Genomic DNA, 20459 nt, shown 5'->3' with positions numbered 1-20459 from the left:
AATGAATTCATTTACTCTAACTTAAAATCCTTGTTTTTATCTGTTCTGGCTGCTATAACAAATTACCATAGACCAGGTGGCTGAAAAAATAGAGATTGATTTCTGAAAGTGAAGGAGACTGGGAAATTGAGGATTAAGGTGATGCAGATTTGCTTCCTGGTGAATGCCTTTTCTGATCTGTAGACAAGCTGCTTTTATCAGAGTCCTTATAGGATGGCACAAGAGCTCTAGTCTCTTCCTCTTCTTATAACATTAGTCACTTCATGTAGACCCTGATGTCATGACTTCATTTAAGTCTAATTACCAGCCAGGGCTATAAGGTTCAAGGCTTTAACATGTAAACATCTGGGGGCCCCAAATATTCAGTCCATGATAATACCATATACCCAAATAGGTCAACTGAGTTAACAGTAAACACTAAATCTCTGTTTATTAATTTTTTCCCCATAGAGCTCGGAAATCAAACAAATTTTGTATTCTTTATCTAAGCAGAGTAGTAGTAATGTCACTAAAATTCACTTAACTGACATTTCAAAATCAGAAAATTGTTTCATTTCTCCTGATAATACAGTGTTATGTAAAACATATACTTAAGGCAGAGTCAAAACTCAACTTTCACTTGATAATTAAGTTTTCTGCTTATGGCTACAATAAAAGTCATGCTTTCCTACTATTACATGAACAATGATAATTTTTTATTTTACTTATATAGTAGTTCATATTATACAATTTCTTGTTGCTAGGGCTGCTGACTTTCTAAGTTTACTTCCCCCTGTGTTGTATATTTTTGCAATGAATTCATCTTCAGCAAAAGTATACTGAGAGTAACGTATACTGGAAGTGTCCTTTTGGAGATATTTAGGGGTTTTGTTTTGTTTACATATATTTTTGCTTGTTTGTTTTGCTTCTGGCAGTTTCCTACACATATTATCAGTTCAAGACAAAGTTTCACATTAACATTACAGTTAAGGGACTCAACCGCTTGGATAGAAGAATTAAACTATTCTACAGTGTACAATACACAAATTAACCTTTCAGATGAATTATTTATTAACAAATAAGTCATAGTAAATAACCAACTATTATTATGGTGAGAATTTATGATGTTCAGCAAGGTTTGTTCAATCCTAATTTGGTAAATGATACGAGATTCCCTCCTAACATAAAATAAGTAAAACACATTTCTAGGCAGATTAATGTTTTGTGAGCTTATATTTATGGGAAAATTAAGCTTAAGTGACAGATATATAGTTTCAAAACCTCCCCAGCCATGCTATGTTCAGCTACTGATTACTACTCTGACTTTGAGAATTTTTCTTTCTTCATGCTGTTTTTAAAATTGTATTTGTTATAAATGTTAAATATTTGGAAGTCCCCCAAATTATGACAACTATGGATATATAGCAACATTGGTGATTTTCAACCTACATGTGAGTCCTTTGCGAACAAGTATTGACTAATTTGTTTTTTAGCATCTTGGGTTTCCTTCTCACAGTGGTGTGGCGATAGCGATTCAACATTACTTTTTTTATTTTGTAGGCTTGAGCAAGAGAATAAATATATTCACAATTCCTAATATAAGAAAACAGAGAACTACAAATGAAAGAATTGACATTAAGATTGGAATTTGACTTTAAGTATACATACAATAAACATTATAATAATCAATAATGGACAAACTGATGTCATGTGATAACTCCTGAAGTGAAAACACAATGTCATAAATATAACATTTTTTACAAAAATGAATATGAATAATACAAACATAATAAACACAATGAGATAATATTAGACAAACCTAAATAAAGGATGATTTACAAAACAAATGGATTGTATTTTTCTGAAATGTGAATTTAAAAATAAATATCATGAATAGAAACAAAGATTGGAGAACAATTCTTGATTTAAAAAAAAAAAAAAGTTAAGGTAGAAAAAAAATGGATTGAAAGACAATGATGATCCTAAATCAGATTTCCTATCAGGGAAATTAAATAACTGATCCATTATTAATTATATTGCCCCCAAACTATGGAATTTCAAAGATTAATGGAAGCAACCAAAGTAATCAATAAAGATTGCATGAAGAAATGACCAGTACAATAGGAAAATTTTCATGAAGAAAAAAAATACTAAAACTAAAAAGAAATAAAATTTACACTTGAAAGAGGGCTTGTAAAAATGATAACATCATGCCCTATCTTGAATTTCATACCAGATAATCTGTCACTTAATAATGTAGGTAACTTTTAAACATTAAATGCCAGGCACACTCTTCACCAACCTTTCTGGAAAAACACATAAAATGTTTATTTTATCAAAAAGGCTATTATGAAAGAGAAATTAAATAAGTAATAGTGAAAAATACTGAATTAAAGTAATCATATTTGATGCTGACCATAAAATAAATAATAACTTACTGGGGAGCAACCAAACAAATAAAAAATATAGGCCTGCTTAGAACTAATAATATAGTGTCTATGAAGAACTTATTTCAGCAGTAAAGACAACTGAAAATGGAAGAATGGAAAATAATATTCCATGCAAAATGAAACCATAAGAAAGCAGGAGTAGCTATTCTTATACCTTCCAAATGTTGACTTAAAATCTCTGAAAAGAGAAGAAGGAGATCAAACTGCATAGTGATCAAGGGATTCATCAAAAAGAAAATATAGTAGTTTTAAAGATATATGCACCTAAGCCTGAAACACTCAATTTTATAAGATGAACATTATTAGAACTAAACAAATATAAGATCCAATACAATAATAGTGCATGACTACACTTTCAACATACAGATCACATAGAGAAAAAAGTCAACAAAGAAACACTAAGCTATATGATAGCTCAAATGAACATAAAAGATATTTATGTCTTATTGCATCCAATGGCTGTAGAATAAACATTCTCTCTTCAACATATGGAGCATTCTCTATAATAGACTATACCAGCCCACAAAAACGAACAAACAAAAAATTTCAATACATTGGGGAAAAATTTAAAAATTAAAATCAGGTTATATGATTTTCTCTGATCACAATGAAAGGAAATTAGAAATGAATGACAAAAGAAACTAAAAACCTACAAGAACTAATGGATCCATAAGAACATGCTGGTAAATTAATAACAGATCATTGAAATTAAAAGGGAAATTTTAAATAGGCTTAAATCAAACAATAATGGAAATTCAATATATTGAAACTTATAAGATTCCACAAAAGAAGTACTAAGAGGGAAGTTTATAGAAATAAATGCCTCAAATAGAAAACACCAGAAAAAATTCAAATAAACAACCTAAGGATGCATTTCAAGTATCTAGAAAAGCAAGAGAAAATAAAAACAAAATTAGTTGCTGAGGGAACTACCCTTCCAGCATCAACTGTGGGGAACTTGAGGGTGCAGAGAAAACCTCCAGAGATGGTTTCAGAGAACAACATCTGCTTCATTGTGCAGCAAAAAAATAGCTTTTATAGTGTGTATGTGCCAGTTTACATATAACAGTCAGAATTGGCCAAAGGTGATACACAACCTATCACCAAAAGTCCAGAAACTGCCACAGAGGCCGACCTTGCACCAACAGGGGAATATCTTGTCAAAGGAGCAAGGAAATTGCACATGCCAGTGTTCTGACAACACTTTGTTCCCAAACATAGTGTTCTATGTTAGGACTTCCTGCTGCACAATGAGTAAGATAAGTATTCCTCCATGATGGTCCAAGTTTAGGCCCTGCAACAATTTGTAAAGTAAATAAATAAATAATATCAGAGAAGAAATAAAATTGAGTATAGAAAAATAATGCAGCCGATGAAGGAGAGAGTGTTGTTGTTGTTTTTAAAGATAAACTAAGTCAACAAATCTTCTACATGCCTAAGATAAAAGACAGCAGATTCAAAGAAATAAAATTGGAGATGAAAAAGGAGTCATTACATATGATACCACGGAAATGTGAAGAATTATTAGAGACTATTATAAACAAACATACATTCACAGCTCAGAAATCCTGGAAGAAATTGATAAACTTCTGATGACCTATAACCTACTAAAATTGAACCGTGAATACATAGAAAACATAAATAGATCAATAATGACTATTAAGATTCTATCATTAATAAAAAGTTTCCTAATGAAGAAAATTCCATGACTGCATGGCTTCATGGCTTCACTGCTGAATTCCATAACAGGTTTAAGGACCAATTTTTCTCAAACTATTCTATGAAATTGAAGGGGAATGGAGTCTTCCTAAACTTATTCCACAAAATTAGCATTATCATGACACAAAAAACAGAATTGAACAGAACAAAAAAGGAAAACCATTGACCAATATCTCTAATAAACATATCCTGATAAATTCTCAACATAATACTACCAAATCAAGTATAGCAATATAGAAAAGATTATTTATCAAGTGGAATTTATTCCAGAGGTCAAGATGGGTCAAGATACACAAATCAATTAATACAATACATCACATGGACAAAATGATGAAAAAAAATAATGAAAAACACTGCACAGATTTATAGAAATAACTTTCCTCTACAAAATAAAGTAATATATAACCAACTCACAGCTAACACCATCTTAATGGGGAAAATGTCTAAGATCTGGAGTAAAACCAGGATGTGCACTGGCAATATTCTTATTCAAAATACTACTGGAAGTCTGAGCCAGAACAATTAGGCAAGAGAAAGAAATAAATGTTCTATAAACCAGAAGAGAGAAAATTGATACTTTTCTATTTACAAATGACGTAATTCTACAATGAGATTACTGAGAAAGGAAACCCATTCACAATAGTTACTAATGAGGAAATAATGTCTTTAGAGTTCTTGGATCTCAAGATTTAATATTGTTGAATGTTAATGTCATATGGCAATCATCTATAGGTTAAACAGTTTCAAAGTCCCAGCAGCCTTTCTTATATAGAAATTGGTAAATTTATTATAAAATTATATAAAAACACAAATATTTATAATGCTTTGAATAATTTGGAGAATAAATTAGGAGTAATTACATTACTTGATATCAGGACTTTAAAACTCACACAATGTAGACAACGAGGAATTGGCATAAGAATAATATGCAGATTAATGGTACAGAAGAAAAAAATCACAAATATATTCACAAATATATGGCCATTTAATTTCAGATGAACACGTTAAAGCAATTTATGGGGAAATAATAGTTTTTTCAAACTATAGGGAAAAAACTGGATCTCCATATGGAAAAATAATGAACCTCAATCTTTTCCTCAAACAAATCATTTAAATTATTTTAGTAAAATAGCACAACATAGACTTTTGTAGAAAGCACGGAAGAAAGTCGTGACATCAAGTTACTTAAATATGAATTAGAAAAATCAGAAAAAGCATATAACAATAAACAAATTGATAAATTATACTTCATCAAAATTAAATATTCAACTCTCAAAGATGCCATTAAGAAAATGGGACCAGGCATGGTGTACACCTGTAATCCCAGCAGTTTAGGAAGCTGAGGTAGGAGGACTGTGAGTCCAAGCCAGCCTCAGCAACAAGGAGGCACTAAGGAAATCAGTGAGTCTAAATAAAATATAAATAAAGCTGGGGATGTGGATCAGTGGTTGAGTGCCCCTCAGTTCAACTCCCAGTAGCACCTACCCACCTCCAAAAAAATAAAAAATAAAAAATAAAATGAGGATATTGGTGTACAAAAATACAAAGACTGTATTTATGAAAGAAGTTTTATCAATAGTATATAAAAAAACTACAGCTCTACAAGATAAACAACATATAGTGTTCCTAGAAGTGAGTGAGAGGGTTAGCAGTTTCAGAAAAGTGCTATAATATGAATCATTATTTAATGACTATCATTATTGTCATTTTAACCATTATTTTGGAAAACTTATTCATAAAGAATAAAATGACATTTCAATGTAAACTTATATGCATATTTAACTAGAAATTAGTGGGACATTTCCCTTTTTATGAGAATATTTGTTTCTTACTACTTTTCATAATTTATTTCAACAAATATGACTTGATTGTACATCTTTGAGAATATCCAATAAATCTAATAAAATTTCATAAATATACCTTTCCTGAAAGGTAAATTATTTAAATGAGTAATAAAATATAAGTGAATTTTTATTAATTGAAAGGGAAAAGCATGACAACCGTGTGCATCATATTTTTCAGTGTCAATCAACACAAATTTCCAGATTATTTTGTTTGCCTTATACTACAGATGTATTATGTATATATAATACAAATGCCTTATAATACAAATGTAGTAACATGATTAATGAAATTTTAGGAAGCCTTGTTAAGGAATTGAATTTTAATCTGAAGCACAGAGCAATGAGTGAGTATAAATATGTGGAAAGAGAGGTTATTGGTATTAAATTTCAGCCATATTTTGGATCATAATGACTTGAAATCTAGAAAGTTGGATTCACATGGCCAGTGTAAAGAAATACAATGCAATTTGTTCTAGATTTTAGGTAAAAAAAAAATGGAGGCAATTAAATCAGAAAGATTTAGGAATAAGTTCTGAGAGACTTGTCATGAAGTCATGATGAAAATATTATTTTCAATGATATTTTCTTTTATCTAAAGTCATTAAAATAGATATCTTATAGGAAAATTATTAATCATGTGGCTTATGTTCTGTGGTGGCAATGGGAACTATGATGTGATCATTAATACTTGAACTAAATTGGACTACCATGTGAGCAATCACCTCTTTATGTAATATGGCATATTTGTCAGTCTGGACATAATTATACATTTCATTTGCTTTTTTGACCGTATTTTTACATTTTAGAGGAATTTGTTTTTTACTCAGTATCATATTTCCAGCATGATCTCGAATCTAAATCCTGATTAGACATAGAAAACAAGACTATTGGTATTTATGTTAGGGTCCTTGAGGATGAGGGGAACAATCCAAGGCAATTAACTCAGGAATATTTTAGGTCGTTATGTAACAGTTAGAAAACACATTTTGAAATTTTTATGTATATGAAAATGTTATTTTTCCCAATATATAAGCATTTACAAACAAATCTATATGATCTTATACTAATAAGTGTATACCGTTTTTACCAGACAAATAAACTTTTTCAGGCTATAGTACTAATAAAGGTAAATATTTATAAAAAATCAGCTGTTTTCCTAGAAATATACTTTTGGGAGTAATGTTCCAAAAAACAACTTTTTGGTATAGTGGACCTCATGTACAAAGGTGGTCCCATAAGATTATAAAGAAGCTTTAAAAAAATTCTACCACATGGTGATATCATAGCAGTTCTATTGTGTCATAATTTTATAGTGCAATGAATTGCTACTGTGATTGTGGTGATGCTGGTATTAAAAAAGTACTATACTGTCAGTTATATAAAAATGTGCACACACAAATATGCACAGTATATAATACTTGATGATGATACCAATAAATGACTAATATTGGTTTATGTTGTTATTATACTTTTTATCAATAAAGTTGTTATATTTATATATTTAAAGTTTATTTTAAAAAATTATGCCCTTTTACATAAGAAACAGCTTTACACATCTTTTGTTCATTAAATCTCTTAGCTGCATCATTTTCTCTGTGTTTGATTTAGTTTTATGTTAATTTGTTCATCATCATTCTAGCAGCATTAGGCTGTACCATATAAATATATCATCTAACTTCCATGTAAACCATCTAAGACTGTGTAACTACATTCTATAATGTATGATGAAATCACCTCACTATTCATTTCAAATAAGGTGTTCCCTTTGTTAAGGAATATGTGATATACACAAACACACATGATTGCTTGTTAACACTTTAGTCTTTATAAATAAAAGAATAATAAAGTTGAAATGACTGTAAGTACCTCACAAAATTCATTTTTTTTTTTTTGCAACAAGTCTAACTAGTAAGTCCTGTTTCCAGTAACCTTTAGCTTGTTAAAACTGAAAGTTATGTTTTCAGGCAATTGGGTGATCATATTGGTGATCGATTAGCAAATGAATAACCAGAAAGACTTAGTTGCACATAAAATAGACAAAGAAAATAGTGACCGTTTAGGGTCTAATGCTAATGGTGTTCTATGCCATATTACATACAAAACACCATCACTGTAGTTGACTCATTTACTGGGTGATCATATGAGTAATCACAAAGACTTAGTTGCACATAAAATAGACAAAGAAAATAGTCATAGTTTAGGGTCTAATGCTAAAGGTGCTCTATCTGTATGTGATACAGAACACCATCACTGTAGTTGATTCATTTAGGTATTCTCTGAAATTGGTTCCTTAATTGACAAGTGTTATCAAATGTAATAAAGAGGATAGTCAGTGAGGCTGGAAATGTCTATATTGTGTCTCATATCAACATGTTATTAGTGCCATTATTGTGACATTATTCATTTAGATATATATCAATTTCCTTTTAAAATGGTAATATTATTTTACTGCTAAATTCGCAAAATCTTTGATACAAATTGGCAGAAGGTAAATAATATGAAATATTAAAATAAAATTTTTATCTCCTAGCAACTGAACAGAAATAAGAAGACAACTGCATGAAGAGGGCTTAACTGTGTGCCTGAGGTTTACCTAATCACAACACTTCCAGCTTTTTATACCATCAGAGCCTTCTAACAATTCAAATTCTGAGTTTCTTCATTGATAGTGACTGGAGAGGAGAGCCTCATCTGTGATGCTACATTCTGATCATATTAGCAAGTCAATGCAAGAAGAATAGAATCCTGATGGTACATTTATTATTATATAGAACATAAAGGTTATTGGATTCATATATAATAGAGGAAAACATTGCTAAAGTATAAAATGAAATAATATATTTGATTTTTTCACCAAAATCAAATTACTAAACATTATTAGCCCTTATTAAGATATTATGTAAATCCTTGAAAAACCTCTAGGCAATGTAGGAATTCTGGAGTCTTTGGAAGGATTTTGGTAGTTTGAATGTACAAGCAAGGCTGAGCCAGGTCTCTACCAGGTCGCTTACTCTTTAAAGAATGAATCCACTAAAACATACAGTGTGCAATAAACTTAGTGGATGAACTGGATAGACTTTCAACAGTATAAAATACATTTCCATTTACTATTAAAATCTATTATTGCCCAAAGATTAAAATAGTGGTGTGGTTTTCTAACATATTAAAATGTATATAATATGATCAATGTTATGATTATAATCACTAAAAAAAACTATTACTAATGAAATAATATTAATAATCTTAAAAAATAATTAATTACATACACAAACACACCTACATCCCATTTATTGTATGTCTGAATTGCAAAAGAATTATTAGAATAACATTGGTCTTGGAAAATTATTAATTTAGCAACCAGTTTGTCTCCTTTTAAGCAAAGAGTTTCAGGTCAGTATCAGAGAGAGAACAATAATCATGGGTTCTAAATCACAAAAATGCCTTAGACTTTCTTTGTAAACCTTTTTCTACCACATACCTCCATTTAAATATATAAAACAAGCCCCTCACAAAACATTCAGCAAATGAGTCTACACATTGCCAGAAGGGTTATATATGATTTATATGATAGAATAATTATAATTAAAAATATTTAGAATTAAATGTGCTAAAAAATTCAAATATAAAATGTGCATGTGTGTGTGTATATATATGTGTGTGTGTGTGTGTGTGTGTGTGTGTGTGTGTAATATACTTGTCTATTCTGTTTTCCTGGATGTTGAATCTCATTAATTAATGAATTAATTATATTAATTAATTAAAAAACTATATACTTAAGTTAACAAGGCATATTTATGCATCAAATTTTATTTATTTAATGTAGTGATTAAACAAATAATATATATTTAAATTAATATCTTCACAATTGATGAACCTCATATTTAGAGTCTATTAGCAGATGTGATTGCAGACTAAATAAACAATATAATCTTAAAAGTCATCAAGGAAAATTTAAGTTAACATAAAAAAATGAAAGGAAGAAGGGCAAAGTAAGGAAATCAATACTTATTAAAATTCCATCATGTGCTTATGCATTGGTATGTATAATCTTGTGTCTCCTTTGAAATGTAAAAGATTCATGGTTTGAATGAGAAAAACTGAGTGTTGCATGAGATTTTGTAACTTTCAGAAAATAATGCATCTAGTAATTTCCAAACTAGGGTTCTTAGTCTAGATCTACCTAATTCTAACACCCTTGTACTCTTCAACAAATAATAAAACACACCAGATGGAAATTATAGCAAAGATTTTGCTTCAAGATTTTCACAATAAATCACTAATAGAAGCAATATTTTAACACGAGAATATCACTGTCATTTCAGTTGCTTTTATTCTTATTTTTGACTTGTGACAAAACTCTTACAATACAAATTGTGATGCAGATAATATTGCTTTAATTCCAATAAAATATATTTTAGTGTATCCATTTAGTATTGGTATATGGCCTCTTATCCAACTTCTTCCCACATTTTTTTTTCTGATTTCTTATACAAAATAACTGAGTAGGACAAAATCTGTAAAATTGACTGATATGAAAATAGTGTCTTTGTAGTTCAAATATGACCAAATATAGATATTTTCATGTAGTTCATAGTCAATACAGACAATTCCATATAGTTCAAACTGATACCATCCAAATTTTATATGAAAAGCATAGGTGGCTCATGAATCATAAGTGAATTGATCAAGTTCACATAAATAGGGAGTAGGAGATCTGTAACCCAGTCTTTTGAATGTCAAGTTGAATACAATTTTCACTATTTTACAGCTGTCTTTAGTGATGATAAGTCTTTCTGAAGATAAAACACAAAAGGCAACTGAAAAGTATTTTCAGTGCACTCCATGCCTAGTTTTTCATCTTTGATCCACTGTAAAATTGCTCTTCTCAGTGATTTGCTATCCACTTGGTTTCAGTTGTTGGAAACAGGTAAAAATATGGAAATAACAATATCCTTTGGGAGCTAAAGCAGGGAAAATTGAAGCAGACAGATTACTGGTAGAAACAGAATCAGTCATGGTAGTTCAGATCTTTTTTAAAAGGAAATGATTTTCAGTATCCATATAAAAGTTATAGTTCACCACAAATATTTGGCACATGAAATTTAGGCTTTGAAAAAAGTTCTTAAAGTTGCCATACAATGGTACAATATTAGAAAGCCATTCAGTGCTGCAATTGATTTCTTTCATGAATTATAAGAAAAGCATTCTCAAGTTACCACTTCTATAGTCATATAGCTCCATATATTCCCACATGATGAATATTTAATGATAATTAATAAGGAACAGAAAATAAACATTAATTCAGGGTATGCTTCCATATGCTCTAATTTATAAAAATAATTATTTGCTCTTGCATAGATTCTGCATGTATATTCCATAATATTGACTTGTATGAGTAAACTAGAACATAATTTATATATGTTTGTGTTTTGTATATATTATAGGGATATAATCATTATTATTAACATACAATTTTAATTAAGACAATTTAATCTAATTCAATTTAATCTTAATTTTAATTAAGAAAATTTTAATCTAATTCAAGCATGTTTGATTTTTAAAAGAAATATTTTAAAAATATGCATGTACAAAGCATCTGCAGTGTCATATTTTCTATTAGGTTTTCCACAAATGCAAAGTTTTTTTAGTATTTCCTTCTTTTGTCAAACAAAAATCAACTGAAGATGTATATTAGTCCATTTTTTAATGGACTAATGAAATACTGAGGCAGGATAGTTTATAAAGCAAAGAGGTTTATTTTGGTTCTAGAGGTCCAGCTGCAAAGGATGATATCTAGTGATGGATGACCCTCTTGCTGTCAGTGTCCCAAGACAGTGCAGGATATTACATGGCAATCAACAGGAAGCATGCATGTGAATTTGTGTCTTGTGTCTCTCTCCCTCTTCTTATAAAAACACCAGTGTTCAATCATGCGGTCTTCATTTTGATAATGTTATCTAATGTTAATCACCTCCCAAATGCCTCACTATAAATATTTTGTATAATTACAAAAGTTTTCACTTTCATAATAGGGATTAATTTAAACATGAATCCTTAAGGGACATACTTCATCTATATCTAAAACAAAACTATGCAAATACACAAGCAGAACATGAACACTTCCTTTGATATCACAATATATTTTCTGAATCCTCCACCTATGAGTATTTCACAACAAAACTCTCATATTGTTCATTATCATCCTTTAGTTATACTCAGAATTTTAAAGATGATTCTTAGTTTTCCTCATTCTGTAATGGCTCACACCATTTCTTATCAACATTTTTTTAATACAATCTTTCACCAATATCACTTTTCTTTCTCCACCTTCCATTCTCTGTCTAAAAGCTTTGAATATGGTCTCTTTATTTATAGTATCTGAGAGTGCTCTACAGTGTCTCAAAGTGGACTTGACCACATTCATTGGTCCAAGTATTCAGTGGAATTTTATTTGTAGATTCACATCCATCAGTTATCATTTATTTTTATGCCTTGTGTTTTTGAAACTTGTAATCATAATTTTCTCTGTGCTCTTACTTTGGACATATATTAGTTCAGTGCAGAAAATCTGAATCAAAAGTTTTTCAAGTAATTGTTTACCTGTTTCTTCATATTTTTCTTCTATTCTCTGAAAATTTTTCTTAACATTGTCTAGTATCATTAATTTTCATTGATATAATCATATGTTTTTAACTTCTTAGAACTCTACTTTTTTCTCTCAACTACTTTATTTTACACCAGCTTTTTATACTTCCATCATCGATTCAAGAATTTTTAATTTTATTAAGATAATGTCCTATTTTGAAGAAAATAATTTCTGAAGTTATTTTTATTTTATATCTCATATTTTCTTTTCAGATTCTGTTTTATATGATCCATGGTCTTTTCTATTGTCCTGTTAATTTTGCTGTGTCACATACAGAAAATTTTTACAAACATCTGTTCACTGGCATCTCTGCACGTTGATTAAAACTACCTAGTAATAATTCTTCATTGGAAAGATGGATAATCTTTCGAAACAGACACCACCAAATGGTATTTCCAATACTACATTGTTATGGTTTGTATCTGAAATGTCCCCCAAAGTCTTGTGGTTTGAAGGCTTTGTTTCCAGCTGGTGGAATTAATAGGAAGTGATGGAACTTCAAGAGGTGAGATCTATTTGGAGGAAATAGGCTACTGGGGACATGTCCTTGAAATTTACATCTTGTTTCCAACCCTTCCCCCAACCCTCTCTCTTTGTTCCTTGGCTGTCATGATATATCTGCTCCACCCATATATGCACTCCTTGCCAAGATGTTCTGCTTTGCCAATGGTCCAAAGCAATGTGGAAAAGTTACCTGGGATATAAACCACTGATTCTGTGAGCCAAAATAAATCTTCCCTCTTTGAGTTGATTGTTTTCATGTCTTTGTCACAGCAATTAAAATCTGACTATCACATATGAACTATCTTACCATGTTAATTTACTTTCTAGCGAGGAATATCTTAAAGTTTTGTATCTGGTTATTATAAGAAGTTACTTGCATTGTTAGATGAGTAGGGGGAAAGAAAGGCCTCAAATCCCATTTCTCATTAACCCATATTGACAGAAGTCAGAATAGCTACTCCTAGGAGACAGGGGCACAATATGAAAATTGATATGTAATGGAAGATGAAAACTATCTAAAGTTATAAAAATATCTTTATTTGAGTGAATTCTTGGTGTCAGTATGCCTACATATATAATAAATTTGTATACTTGAAGTTTGCACACATTATATAAGTTAATCATAAATAAATGTAAAAATACTAAAAAGTATTAAGATTTATTTTAGAAAGAAAATTCAATTCAGATGATGTGATTTTAATCTTCAGTGTAGAAATCAGTCAAAGTGTTAAGTTTTGAAAGGAATTATAGAAAAATCAGGATTTAAGGTGTTTTACTAGAAGTCAACATTCCATTTCCCAGTTGCCTTTTCCCAATGACCTGGAACCACTCACCTTACAGGTGCAATGAATGCTAAGAAATAATGTCATACTGCATAAGAAAAAAATAACACACACTGGAATTCAAATCTTGATCCTCAGTCACTACAAAAGTGATATCCCCAATTAAAACCATTTGGAAGAAGCAAAGGGAGAAAAGAAAATATTTGATAAGCTTCACATCATAAAATGCTATTTTAGCCAAAAATGTATTGTTTTTGCCTAAGAAATTCCAAATCAGGAGTCATTCTCTGCTATTTCAATCATATCTTCATTCAAATACCACCAAGATTGTCTACAAACCAAAGAACTGAGGTATTACAGAATAATATTTGTCAAAATATGTATTTTCAAGTTAATTTATGTTCTAGATGCACAGCTTGATGAATACTATATAATTCATTTATTACTCTTAGGTGAGCAAAGCCAAGAATAAAACTTGAGACAACTAATTGAATGTCATTTGTGATGTCTGCAGCAATTCTATGTTTAATTCTAATGATTGCTATTAAACAAAATAAATTATATAAATGCTTGGTGACAGATATTATTGCTATTCCATGTGTTTAAATATTAATCACTTTCCATACATTTTGTATTGTTAAAAACTTTTGTAAACTTACTCAAAATGTTAAAGCTCTTCATTTTATACTTAGAAATTGATTAACTGAAGAAACATAACACATATTTATGAAAATTTAAGTTTTTACTTTATATTTTTTTCTGAATAAACTCAAATTTTATGTAGTATAGCAATTTGTTATTAATTACTTAAAACAAATAATATCTTCCTGATTCCCATGGTTTCCTCATATTTCAATTCTTAGCTCTCTGATGAGAGGACAAAACCCATGTCTCCCTACACATTTAATATCTGTTTCATAGTCAAGGAACATCACCAAAACAAAAATATATATACGTCCTCCACATCAGAGAAATTTCACCTAAAACATAATGGAAAGAATCTTTATTTTCTTACTTTAACATTTTGGTATATAAACTAATCTTTCCAAGGGAAAGATAAAGCCACAGTTCCCAACTTTGCAACTCAAGAATGTATCTACAGGATCTCATCATGCTTTCGAATATAAATGCATATCTCAGGAGAAGTAAATATCTCTGGAGTTCTCTCACTGTGTGTTCTCATAAATTACCTTCCAAGTTTTACTTTTAGTACAAGTCCCAAGTTTTATTCGGGATTATTTAGAAAGTCCTAACTGCTGAAGCATGAAAATAACTTCCCTGTAGTTACAAAGATCTCTAAAGTTGAGGCATATTCATATAAATAAAGGGTAAATAGATACTGTGAAGAAAAATAAGTTTAATTGTGTAAGTACAGCACTGATCTTTGCAAAAATTATTAGGATAAACAATAAATCAAAAGAATAGTAGCAATATAATTTTTTCATCATATTTAAGCACTTTTTAGAACCTGATTTATAATTAGAAACTAATTTACCAGAATATCTCTTTTTTTCCTGAAAACAGTATTGGGAACCAGGCTGCCATATACAAAAATACATTATCAAAATTTAATTCATAGCTAAGTTAATTTACCCTGGGGCAAACTCAGTTCAAATAGAGAACCTAAAAGCTGGCTTATCATTCAGTTTTTATTGCCCTGCATCCTGTGCTCTGAAAATGTTGCTTTTGATGGCATCAGTAAGTTAAAAGGAGAGATGAAAGATAGATACGAAATATATATATAATATACAAACAGACACACATAGAGTCTCCTAGATACTCTTGGAGAAATAGAATAATAGAAAAATTTTCCAACTCAGTAATAGTTTCTGTAAAGGTAGAGAAAAAATAAAACAATTTTATTTAAACTGGTCTGTGAATGCATCACAGGCAATATACCAAGCAGATACAACCTACTGTATTCATACTTCAAGATAAACAATGGTCTTCAAGTCAGAAATTGAGAGCACCGTTTCTCACCCACAGTTCAATCTAACTTTACCTGATGTTTGAACTGATCTTCTGTGTTAACTAATAGACTTTATCTGGAGGAAAAACAAACTTCCCCTGTCAGTGTGACAGGTGGTACTTTTGCAACATAGAGCAAGGCCTCCACAAAAATTAGACACCTAAAATGTCACAGAAACGAAAGATTAAGAGACCAATCTTGCTTGAAAATTATACCTGAAAGAGAGGGCCCCTAAATCCTAGAGAAAGATATGCTGGCATTACAGAGGACAGAAGGCCAATCTAGTTTTCAAAAAATTCTCATTAATTTCAAAGATAGGCTAAGATAGGATAAGGTACTTACAATTTTAAAGTGTTTTTTTTTTTTTTCTTTAATAGTAGATATTCTAAAAAAAAAAAAGCTGGGAGCAGTGGTAAATACCCTAACTCCCAGCAAACTGGGAGGATGAGACAGGAGTATTACATCTTTGAGGCCAGCAACCTGTGAAAATAAATAAACAAATAGTTGTGGGGAGGTGTGCATGCTCAGTGATAGAGTGCTCCCCTGCATTCATTCCCCAGTACAACAACAACAAAAAAGAACAAAATAAATAAAGTGATCTTACATTGAACAGGAAAAATAAGTCTCTTATTATTTTCTTTAAAATTTGCCTCTATAGTTAAATAAAATAAACAAATAAATATTCTATATTCCCTTAAAGAAAAATGAATTAATTATCATTGTTACATGAATGAAGATGGTAAGATATTACCTGACCTGTATAAATATTTCAAGCTAATTAGTGGACTGATCCAAATTCTCTATACGTCTACTCTAACACATGAAGGAGATTTAGCTGATAAAATTTTTTATTTTACATTTTTTTACTAATTTTTAAGATTTGTTTTAATTAGTTATAAATGAAAGTTGAATGCATTTATGCACTTTGATATATCATACATAGATAGCATATAATTTCTTATTTTTCTGATTGTACATGTTGTAGAATCACATAAATTTTGAAGTGTTTGGAAATTACCTTATAGTATTAGTACAATGCAAAATAACATGTGTCTTATTTTCATAGTTGTTTTATTCAGCCTTTTCACTGTAGCAACTGAAGGATCCAACCAGAACAACTGCAAAGGAAGAAAGGTTTACTTAGTGGTTCATGCATGGTTTCAGAGGTCTCCTAAGTGACTGGCTCCACCCCTCAGGGCTCAAGGTGAGGAAGAACATCATGAAGGAAGAGCAATGCAAAGGGTAGCAGCTCACATGATGATCAGAGAGCAGAAAGAGAAATCTCCAGTTGCCAAATACAAATATATACCCCAAAGTCAAGCTTCCAGGGCCCCACCTCCCCAACTACACCCCACCTGCCTTCAGTTAACGCTCAGTTAATCCCATCAGGTGATTAATTCGCCTATTGGGTTAAGGGTCTCCTAGTCCATTCATTGCTTCTCTGAACCTTCTTACATTGTCTCATACATGAGCTTTTGGAAGACACCACATCCCACTAACAATAACTAATTTTACCAAATATCAGATAAAAAGAAGCAATCCAACACAATATTTTTTGTATGATCTCATTGTATTCATCGCCTATTTTACATGCAATATTATATTATGTTAATATTTACTTCCTTGGATTTTTTTATGTTGACACTCCTTAAGCAATATTAGTGAAGTGATAAAAAATAATGACTTCATAGATTGATTCATAAAAAGTTGGGAAAATATAATGCATGGTAATAAAGATAAAAATTAAAATTCAAAAAACTTCTTTTAAGTTAATATATACTATGTGTTGTCATCAAGAAAATTACTGAAGGAATTTTTATTTTGTGAAGTACTGTGTAGGGAAAAATAGAAATTACACATAAAGACAGGATTTTCCAAATTAAAATAAAGGCATAAATTTCTCCTCTCTTAGAGGATTTTCTATAGCACAATCTAAAATAATCTAAAAAGTTTTCAGTAACCCATTTATTAAAGTATTATTTTACAATTACGTTAAAAGTATTTTTAAAAGTAAATATAAAATAAAACCACAAGTATATTTTGTCTGTTCAACTCTTCTCAGCACACTTAAGAAATAAAAGAACTCTATTCTCCTTTATCTTTATTTTCTTTCAGCACTGGGGATGAAACCTAGGGCCTTGCACATGCCAGGCAAGCACTCTACCACTGACCTACATTATTTTTCTACAACTCTTCATTTTCTTTTTCATTGTGCTCCTCGTCCCTATTTTTCACCCATCCTTCTTCTTCCTTCTACCCTGCATCCTTCTCATCTTCTTTCTCTGTTCTTCATTATATGGTAAGTTACTTATAAGTATGTCACTATCCTCTAAATTTTTATTCTTAGTTTTCAGCAAATATCACATTATGGGGCTCAGTTAAATTAGAGTTCAAATGTTTGCAAGAAAAACTCATCTCTGAAAGAGAAGCAGCATAAAAAGTAATCATCATTTAAATGCACCTTGTATTACATATGTATAATCAAATCAATAAGATCATCAAGGACAAACCCTGATATAACTTAGTTGGAAAGAACCCTTTATTCTTTACTGCCCCCCCAAATATGATCAGAAGAAGAATGCAAATGATCAAGTCAAATAGATCTTATTAAATTCAGGTCAGTTTTCAATATATACCTTACATGATCACTTCGCCTAGTGTTTATCACCACCCTGAATGCAGGTAAGTTGATATTCCTTGATAGGACTTTGGTAAAAGTTCATGGTAATAGTAGAACACATAGGAAAGCAAAACTTGATATTTTCATTGCAGATGGATTATTTCAGATTTTCCTTAATGCTACAGTGTAAAGAAATCTAAGCAAGTATATTTTCTTGCATAGTAAATCTTTTTTTAAAAAAAAATTTAAGTCTTTGATTATAACAGTAAATAATGTATACTTATTGCTAACGTTTATAAAAAATTTTAGTAAATGATTTTTCTAATTTGGTGATTACATAGTTTTATATATTTTTGAGTATTTGAGTGAGTTTAATATGTGTTTTACACATGTCATGAAACATCATGAATTTGTATTAATCAATTTGTTTTTCTTCATTTTCTATTGTTAATAATATAATAATAAATAGTGCACTATTTAGTCTTAATCAATTGGTCCATTTTTCTATAATTCACATGCCAACTGCACTTTACATATTTCTGAATGGCACCACATGCTATCTGCTAAATCCCTCAGCCTCATTTGAAAGAGCAGATCTTCCTTTAATCTAAGGAATATGTAGCATCTGAAAAAAAATAAGGAGAACACATACACGTATATTATCATGGAAAACATTTAAGAGACTGACTCAGACCTTCTCTCAAACTCTGTACCCCTTCAGTAACCAAAACATAATTATTAGAAGAAATTCCTTTCATGTGCAATATAACTTAATAAATTTTTGAGGACTTAAAACATAACTACTAAAGTAGCTAAGGCACCTTGAAGTACACTAGTTGAAATGAACCCCATGTCAAAAATGCTATAATTTGTACAGTATGAGGTGTACAGTTTTCAAAATAGAAGTATAAATATAAATTATTATATTTATATTTATATGCCCTATTATAAAGACTTAGAAAACTTTTAATATCCATATGGACAAATATCTACTCAGTTTGGCTGGAGATGCTCTGGCATGTCCCAGGACTCTCCTAGAGCATCAGCAAACAATATAAGCACAAGGGGAGAAAGGCAATGTGTGTCCTATTGAAATGAGTAGTAGGAAGAGATGAGTGGAGGAATATTAGCTGCCTTCAAAATATCTTAGCCAAGTCTACTTTGGAAATCCATAGAAAGAAGCAGATGTTAAGACTATACAATAACATGATTTAAGCTTAAATACAGAATTTTGCTACATAATGTGATTTCAAATTGAGTACTGGTAACATACTACTATTTATGGACTCTATCTCTTGATAAGTAGTGCTAAAGTAATATCTATGATTCCTTAGAAGGTAATATCTAGAAGCTAGACATGGTGGTACATAACTATAATTCCACTGACTTAGGAAGCTGAGGCAGTGTATCTCAAGTAGAAAACCAGTTTCATTGATTTATCAAGACTCTCAGCAACTTAGTGAAACTCTTGTCTCAAAATAAAAAATAAAAAGGACTGGGAATGTTACTAATTGGTAAAGCAATACCTTTTACCTATAAGCCCTACTTCCCTTAGAAAAGATCATACATGATCCCAACTTAGTTATTATGTGACAGTCACATTATTGTAATTATTAAAAGTAATTAATGAACTATTAAGCTCTTCTCATTAACTTCAACCTCAGTGCAAGAACACTTAAAATCAATGACAAAATTTTAAGCTCTTCCTCCATTTCTGTCCAGGAATTTGGCATTACTAAGTTTGTAGAGTCCCTGTGTGTATTTTTAAATCACAGTGTTTTAGGGTATAAATTTCCGCAGGGTTCTATTTAATCTTTAGCTTCAGGGCAACCTGCTTAGGTTAGTGCTGAAAATAGCTTGCCAATATCATGGTCCAAACATGGAGTAGCAGATTAGAATATTTTTAAGGTATGTTTTATTGATTTTATTGTTTTAAGTTGGAAATA

Source organism: Callospermophilus lateralis, chromosome 12 (assembly GCF_048772815.1).
Source record: "Callospermophilus lateralis isolate mCalLat2 chromosome 12, mCalLat2.hap1, whole genome shotgun sequence".
Lineage (NCBI taxonomy): Eukaryota > Metazoa > Chordata > Mammalia > Rodentia > Sciuridae > Callospermophilus > Callospermophilus lateralis.
This window is presented reverse-complemented; position numbering follows the sequence as displayed.